This window comes from Coffea arabica, chromosome 11c (genome assembly GCF_036785885.1).
Source record: "Coffea arabica cultivar ET-39 chromosome 11c, Coffea Arabica ET-39 HiFi, whole genome shotgun sequence".
Taxonomy (NCBI): domain Eukaryota; kingdom Viridiplantae; phylum Streptophyta; class Magnoliopsida; order Gentianales; family Rubiaceae; genus Coffea; species Coffea arabica.
This window is the reverse complement of record NC_092330.1, coordinates 8,714,551-8,723,633: the sequence shown is the minus strand read 5'-3', so window position 1 is coordinate 8,723,633 and position 9,083 is coordinate 8,714,551. Positions and strand designations below refer to the sequence as shown.

Sequence of the window (9,083 nt, the reverse complement as noted above, 5' to 3'; positions counted from 1 at the left end):
GTTGCCTGGTTTATCAATCCCTGAAAATTAATCAGGTGTTCAGTCATATCTTCCCCATCCTTATATCTCATCCGAGTAATCTGCTTCAGACAACTAGCTTTGTTCAAACCAGTCTTCTTTTCATATATACTCTCAAGTTTTTTTCATAATATATCAGCTCTGATGTCATTAGCAAAATGTTGAAAAATATTTTGACCAATCCATTTTCTAATATTACCAACAGTTTTTCTGTGCATATTAGCCCATTTTTCATTACTCATATCACTTGGTCTACCTTTATCCCCCAGAACAGGTTCAAACAAATCTCTACAATATAAGTAGTCTTCCATTCTGGGCTTCCAAATTGAATAATTAGTGGCATTCAATTTTATTATGCAACCACTATCCGAATTATCCATTTTTAACCAGTACAAATGAGCAGTCTAACCTGACTGCTCTGATACCACTTGTTGGGAAAGGGGTACTAGAACAGACACACAATATCAGAGTTAGTCCAGGACAAATTTCTCTTTTCCCAAGTACCAGTTAAAAATAGGAATAAACCAAATCACCAAATAATAACACCAATAGTGATAATAAAATGCAAGAAAAAATAAAAGGTACAGGACACCAAGATTTTTACATGGAAAACCCATATTGGAAAAAACCACGAGACCTAATCCAGTCAAAAATATCTCCACTATAATAATAATGGGAATACACAGGTCTATCCGAAATATTCGGATGACAATAATAGCACCAATATCAACCAAACAAATCTACTATAAAATCACCCCCAAAACTATAACTGTCAAAGAAGTGAATTTGGAAAGGTGCTATAAAACGAAGAGAAAATCCGAAATCTGAATCGGTAAATAAGTAGAGCCTGACGAGAGGATCGCGTGGGTAAAATTTCGTCTCAATCGGGTTCCGAATCACCCTTCAATTAAGACTTTGAAGTTTCTCTCTCACTAGCTCTTTCTCTCTCTTCGTATTTCTCTCAAAGTGGCAGCTGTCTCCTTTTTCTCTTGCATGAGGACCGAAGGAAATTGAGAATTGCTACCTGCGGCTGCTGCTTGCTTTCTATGTAAACTTGAGAAACCCTCAAGTGTTGTATAAGTGGGTTGGCCCACAAATGGGTTGGCCCACATCCAACAAATATGTAGGCTACCATCAAGCTTGGAAGCCTTGGAAACTTTATGGCCTATGAGATCAGTGGCCATCTCATATATTTCTCTGCTCTGAATCCTTAGAAGTCTGATTTCTTCTGCGATATAGTAAAACCTTGAGAAATCATACCACATACTTCCTGCCACAGTCAAGTCAATTACATATTCGACCTCATAAGCTAAATTTGTAATGTGTACTGAGATCTTTGACTTCTTGGTTCTTAATGTCCTGCCAACATCCCTTAGGAAAGAACTAAAGAACTTTAGATCCCCTATGATTGTTTGAAACAGATGCTTTATAGGTGCAATTGATTTAGGATTATGCTTCAGCGTCTCTTTTTGCTTTCTCTATTCTAGAGAAAATCAATGAATCCTAGTGCATTATTTTTTGGAAAATTATGCCTTGGGAATTGGTGATAAATCTCATTGAGGTCTGCCTTCTCAAGCTTAATTTCATCAAGCAAATAAGAAAGCAAAAACTAACTTTGAAGACCATATCTTTTGTGATTATAATGTCAAGAATTGGGTTGTAAATAGATATTACCCCAATAGACACTGAAAAAATGCGTGTGAAGATTAATTTGTCCTTCTCTGTGTTCTCCTTTAGCTGATGTGTGACTAGAGTTGTGAAGAATCTTAAATCTTCATGAAGGGCTCTGATGCGATCTATCTCAAGGTGCAGTGAACTTGCATTAATACGAAGCAATGCCACAATTGATGACTCCGCCTTGAAAAGCAAAATCTTCAAAACCAACATTAAAAACACATCACTTGCCCTGGATTTTGTTACTTCCCTGTCACGGAGAGAGTGAGAGATATTACTGGATTGTTAACCTCCTCAAGAAATTGAAATCTCGGTTGATCACCTTATTTTTTGCTCACACCTTGTGGCAGAGCTTTAAAATATGTTCTCAAGAAACTCACCCTCTCATCAAGGTCCCTATATTTGTCAATCTCAAGGATGAGGTCAGCACCACCATTTACTTGCTCCATAAGGAAAACATCCACCCTTATAAGCCAGACATTCGCAAGCAATTTCATAAGCACAAGGTCAGTATCCATTTCTCAGTCCAACATGCACTTCAAAACTCCCTCTAGGAGGATAGTTAATTTAATATCGGGCAAGACACTCTTAACATCCTCTTCAGACAATTGTCTTTTATTAATGGTGACAATGGACACTAAGAATATTAGCTCCCTGTAAAGAACGTCTAGCTTTGTCCCACCAAGCAGATACTTGACAAAGCCAGATACCAGAAATGCGTATCTTGTGCAATAGGTATCGCTCCTTACAGTTTTGAGGAACTGCAGGCTCACGTCTAGAAACTCTGGAGCAGTTAGATCTACCTTCTGCTGCAAATCAGAAATGATCGCAGAAACCTTTGTTGCCATGTTGGAATCGATTTCTTCTCCGAACCAACACAAACAACACTTATGCGCTGTCTGGATTGCAACATCTCCAACACAAATGAAGAGATCTTCCATTCTTGATTCTATTTCGGGCAAATAACAGTACAAATCCTCAGTGAAACATAAGAATCTTGACAACTGATCCTTTAAGGCTTCAAATTGTGCCGTCAGAGGATAAACTCTGGCAAGTTTCTAGTCAAAACCTGCAGATTGTCTTCCATTCTTGACTCTATTTCGGGCAAATAACAGTACAAATCCTCAATGAAACATAAGAATCTTGACAACTGATCCTTTAAGGTTTCAAATTGTGCCGTCAGAGGATAAACTTTAGCAAGTTTTTTAGTCAAAACCTGTAGATTGTTGGATATAGATGTCACAAACATCTCCCATTGACCCACTTTGTGTAACGGAGAGATTGACTGAGTGAATGGCTTGACAGATAGTGATCATGATCATAAGCTTCTCTGATTTCTGACTTGAGAACCTTGATTTTCTCCAGGGAGCTAGAAACTAAGGCAATCAACTTAAAAGGGACATAATAGAACATATTCTTCTTCAAATGCTCTCTCTAGATCCTTTCCAATATCTTGCATTGCAACTTTGATTATCAAGTCAAAAGACTCCAAATCCTGCGTTACCTTAGTGGCATCAGTCCTCATGGTAACATGCCTCACAAAAAGTAGCAAGAAATCTGAACTCCACTTCAAAGCTATTGATCTTTGTGATCAGTGAGTAGTGAACCCGAGGTAATAGCTGCACTAATGGTTTCAAACAAAAGAATTGTTTTGCTTTCGTTAAAGCTCCCACTTTCCTGTTCCTCCAGAATTTTCTTCTATGATGTTCAAGTTGCACCTTTAGACGATTCAGGTAAGTATCAACAACAGAGATATGCGGATCACTGAAACCTATCATCGAGGCTAGCCAACTTTTGTTGCTGCTTGGAAGTTCCTAAAAATGATCTTTCACTAACCCTCAAGTTTCAAAATTGCAGAATATAACTGACAGCGATGATGGAACTCTTGGACTAAGTTTTCAACGGGACAGGGGGCGTTACAGTGGTAGCAACTTTCATTTGTGCAAGCAATTTTGGGAGGGATAAACAAATGCCACACCAGATTTGATGAAAAGTCTTCTCTAAAGGAAAAATCAGCCACCAAAAGGTTAAACGAGTTGATACGTGTTATTTTTGGCATATATACTATTTCTTGTGTTATTTTTTGCCTATGTACTATTTCTTGTTCTCAATCGACCATCGACACGTAATTTCAGAGTTACAATCAAAGCGCTTTTCCACCGGGTAGTTTGAACTTATTTTTTGTATTTTTTTTTTTTGCAAGACAACTCATGATATATGTCCAATATTAGTTTTAATTATAATACACATCCTTGTTGCATGGTCTCATTTTCCTTGAAAATTTTAAGGGGGAATTCCATGCTGTGAACATGTTTTGTTTGTTCAACCATCAATACTGTGCACCATACATGAGCTTCTGTTCTCGTTGATAGGAGAGAGATGTTTGAAGATTCAGGTTATGCGACATCTCTTTGCTACGTAGCTTCAGAAGCTTACATTCAAATACAAGGCTAGCTCGCATAACAAGAAGAAGAAAAAATATCCAGATTTTGGAACTCAATACAACATACGAAACGAGAATTAAACCTAACATGGAGTACAACCAAGTGTTTTTCTAACCCCTCCCCTCCCCCCACCCCCCAACCCCCGGGGGGAACCCAAGAAATAAAACAAAAAAATTGCTGAAAGTTTAACCAAGGAGCAGCATTGAAATCACAAGATAAGAATTTTAACCAAGGATACATAACCCAAGAAAATATAGCAGCAGCTTGATACTATGGCAAATAAGAAAGCAGAGAAAAATCTGATCCAGTCTCCTGATTACGACACTAAAAGTAATTAGAGTAATCTATTCTCAACATCTAGGCGAAATCAGTCTATACCCGAAAAGAATCTCGAAACCCAAGAATCTCGAAAAGCATTATACATAGACAGGATGGACATGCAATTGCAACAAAATATCCCAAAGCCGAAATGATTGAAGCTGCTCATTATCTTCCAAAAAGATGTGCCACAACTCCCATCTCTGTAGAGAGATTTTGACATTCCAGTTCAGACGCTTGTTTCATATAGCAACTGAAAGCAACATTGGCATTGTTTAGGAGTCTAGTAAGCAAAAGAACAAACAAAAACCCAAATTTTTTAAATGAAGCACAATAAAGAGTAGAAAAACCAAGGTTTCTTTCAATTTGTTGTCACATTGCAATTTGTCTTTACGTTCATCTACTCACTTCAAAGATGAACCCCCATATCTCCTACACAAGGTCCCTTTTTCTGGAAGCATGATTAAAGTACTCATGTAGAGTATTTAAAATAGTTGGAAACCTATAAGAGCATCCCGTTAAAAGCAAGGTGCTTACCATCATTGCTAAGCCATAGAACATATATACCTTGTATGCACAGAAGTGTGTGATTGCACAATTTCAAAAATCAGTAAATCCTTATTTGCTCAAGTACTCTTTGACTGTTTTTCTCATTTTTCCTATGAAAGTTGATTGATATGTCTATGTTAAATCTAATTATAAACAAAAACATGTATCGGCTTTAACTTCTATAGGGACTGATTAGCACTACTTATTCATGTGAAAATATCAATAACAAGAAAATAATTGGTTGGAACTTCACAAAAAGTATTATACTTCATGTACACCTTCATCTCCAGACTAGTAAAAAATGCAAAACAAAACTAGTGATAATAAGATATACTGTAACTAATATTCAGAAAGAAATATGCATCGGGTAAAGTGGCAACAAGGAAAGAGTAGGAAAAATAAGAAAAATAGCTATATCCCCTGCCAGTTTTCACCATGGACTTATAAGTAGAAATAGGTAAACCAAATGAAGAACTGCAGCAGTAAAACCCAAGAAAATATACACAGTAGACAATGTCAGTAACCTTCAATTCCTTGAAGCATTGTCAAGGAACTGTTAACTGATCAGTTGTAAGCAACAGCACTTTTTAGTTAAGCAAGCCTGGCTTCATTACATGAACACTAAATCAGTAAAAGAACAGTGATTAGCTTAAACAAAAAATTATAATACTAATAACAGTTGGCAAAGAACCAAAATTTCAAAAACAGTAAACCTCATGCAAAAGGAGGATAAACTATAGCAAACATTCTCACACACAGCATGGCAACAAGAAAAGTACTCTGCAATACAATTTTTAACCTATCAGGCTAATGAAATTGAGAATTGAATCTTTCAAATCTGAAAGTTCAAAAGCCTTAATCAATAAACAGTAAATAGTCAGCATGGCATTTCATGTGCAAGAGTATCAGCCAAGGACACATAACTGATGGTAGGATATATTGTTGCCAATATTTAGAAAGAAATATCCATCCAGTGGCAAAAAGAAAAGACGAAAAAAATTAGCAAAAGAGCTAAATGCACTGCTAGTCTCGCCGTGGACATCTAGTAACTATACATAAAATTTCAAACCCATCAGGCTAATGAAATTGAGAATTCAAAAGACTTTTTAATTCTGAAAGTTCAAAAGCCCCAATCAGTGAAAAGTACATAGTCAGGATGGAATTTCATGTGCAAGAGTATCAATCAAGGATATCTAACTGAAGCTGAAACATTATCCGGATAAGAATTCCAAAAAACGCTTGCTCAAAACTCTCTCTTTAAGGAGCTTCTAATATTTGGCAACACCGTTGCAGCAGAAACCAATTCAAACAAATATAGGCATCACCAACTGTCAACTAGCACAAATACAAGTTCCTTAAGCTCAGTAATATTCTTCGTTGCTGAAGCCACCCGCTTTACTGAGGGATGGAGCATAACAAACCATTCAAGGAATGAAGGTAACTTTCGGTTACATCTATCCAGTGAGAAAGAGACAGACAGTGACAAAAGAAGAAAAGGCTCAACCGTTCAATCCATTCCTGAAATTTTGAGCTTCCGAATCGTGAAACAGTGGGCATGTAATCATACCATAATCAGTTCAATGTTGTCTCAGCTGACTAATTCTGTTTAAAATCGAACAATGAAAAGCCAAAAACTACTTCTGAAGATGATAATTCTTCTACAATTCTAAAATGGTTGAGAAGTCTACTAATACTAAACACATTGGTGTGGTATGCGTATTGCTCCACCATTATAGAGCACAGATGCAAATCCAGCTTCCCTCAGCCTCCTCACTCTGTATCCAGGCCAAACAAACCAATGATGGACACTCAATAGAAAATAATATCATCATTATGACAGCGACATGAAAGCAATCAGATAGATAAAATATAAATCCCTCTTTGCCTTTTGCCTCCTACAGGAATAAGCCCCTAACTGTGCAAAAGAGCATATGGGCCTAGAAAGAGTGCAGAAACTCATTGTAAAAGATTATGAGCGACTATGTATCATCTTTGTTGCCTCAGTTCCAAAAAGGATACCCAGGAAAGCTGTAAGCACCAATTAAGCTATATTATTTTTGTTAACCTACTACCAACATCACTAAGTTGCAAATATGTGTCCTACATTATAAACATTTCTTAAAAGGTTAATGATGGTTAAAATTTACAAATAACATCACAGATTCAAATTTTATTTGGAAAAATTCTTAAAAGTTAACAGTTACTGTCAGACTGATGCGAAAAACTTTTGAATCTCTAGAGGTCAGTTGAAAGCCAGAGGCAAACAAGACTACTTGCGGCAGTTCTCGGGCAGTCTGAATGTGGAGATATCAAGGAAGTTCATTTTATTCTGACTTCTAGCAGTGCATATCCTGAATGTTTTGCTGCCATACTGGAAGATATTTGAAGCTCGATGTGCTCTTTTAGCTGATCATGGGTCCATAAGTGGTAATGCAAGAGCAACTGTGTGTATCAAGTACCAGAGTGAGACTGAATCTGAGGAAAATGGTCAGTAAATGATGCATTTTCATGATGCCCATTGTTACAATGTCTTGATTTGGACACTAAAGCTTATAATGGAACTTGATCAAACATTACCTAGTGGAAATACTAGATGTTCAATGAGTGGAAATGTTTAAGCCAGTGTATTCTACAATGATGAACTTCTTGTTCATCTAATTTATGGGCTTATAATTTCCCAAATATCTAAATTTCTAATAACAAGTATCTAAAATCTACTACACAGACAGGGATTTCTCTACCTGGAATGGGAAAGGTTTCTCCATCACCAATAATGTCCATAAAACATAAAGAACTATCACCATAATCTGCCATTTGTGCAATCAAAATAACTAGAGGAATGAGAAAATGAGGCCATACAAACCAAGCACAGATGCATTTCCAGCTTCCCTGATCCTCCTAACTTTGTTCTAAGCCAGGTCAACAAAAAAACATATGGACCCTCAATAGACAACATCATCATTCATGACACTATTAACTCGAAAGCAATCGAATCGATAGCAAGCTAGGGCAACCATAACTGGAAATGTCTATAGTCCATAAGAGAAATACTGAAGCTTAAATTCACCCAGTATGTATGATCTTTAGTGAAATTCACAGAAAAGAAAGAACCTTATAAATTCAAGAAACTCTCAACTAGTAGAAGAAATGAAGTATACAACAAAACTCACCACTGAAATAAAGGCTATAAATTGGGTTCTACCAAGAAGCTTTCTTGATGCCCATCAAGGCACCCCTCGAAGCTAATTCGCGGAAGCAAATACGAGACATCCGAAATAGCTGATAGACGGCGCGTGGGCGACCAGTGAGAATACAACGATTTCGAATCCGGGTAAAGGAGCTGTTTCTGGGCAACTTGGCCAGCTTATAGCGGTGCTTTTCCTTCAGCTCATTCGGAAGTTCAGGATCTCTAACGAGGGCTTTGTAAAGCTTTCGCTTCACTTCGAATTTCTCAGCCATTAACCGGCGGTTGTGATCTTTCATACAGCGCTTCTCCTCCGCCAAAACACTGAAGTTCCTTGCCATTCCTATATGCTGGGAGAATGGAGAAGAAAATGCATCACCCGCCGTCATCATGGTTTTCTGTCTAGCCATCTCTTGGCAGAAAGCCGCTCCGATCAACATTTTCGTCGGCCGGCGTCCAGAGCAAATAGGTTCGGGTTCTCCCTTGGGTTTAGGCTTCAATTAGGTTAATTAGCTTTGGGCCGTGCCTGGGCGTCAGTTGCCATGGGTCGAAGGTTGGCCGGCCATATGTCTACAATGCTAATGGGGTACTATTGGGCAGGAATGCTAAGAGAGTCACTAATAGACCAACAATATTACACTGTTAATCATCAAAAACTGAACCATAACAAATAGGGAAAAATACACTTTTTGTCTCCAATATTTAAGGTGTTAACCAATTTCGTTCCTGAAGTTTCATTCCAAACATATTTCATCCTCATAATTTTATAATTTTGACCAATGTTGTTCCTAAAGTTTGTGTAAAACACATTTCATCCCCATAGTTTCATAATTTCTACCAATTGAGGACAATTAAATGATTGTTAACTAATTTGGACATAATATCATCACACGTCC

The 9,083-nt window shown here is 37.4% G+C and overlaps 1 long non-coding RNA gene across 1 annotated transcript; it reads right to left on the bottom strand.

The window, feature by feature from the left end:
* Positions 1-4,375: 4,375 nt before the first annotated feature.
* On the bottom strand, positions 4,376-8,838 carry LOC113715415 (uncharacterized). The gene is made up of 2 exons (XR_003453961.2): positions 8,174-8,838; positions 4,376-4,707 (listed from the first exon to the last, which is right to left on the bottom strand). It is a non-coding gene; the product is annotated as an uncharacterized lncRNA (long non-coding RNA).
* Positions 8,839-9,083: the final 245 nt, after the last annotated feature.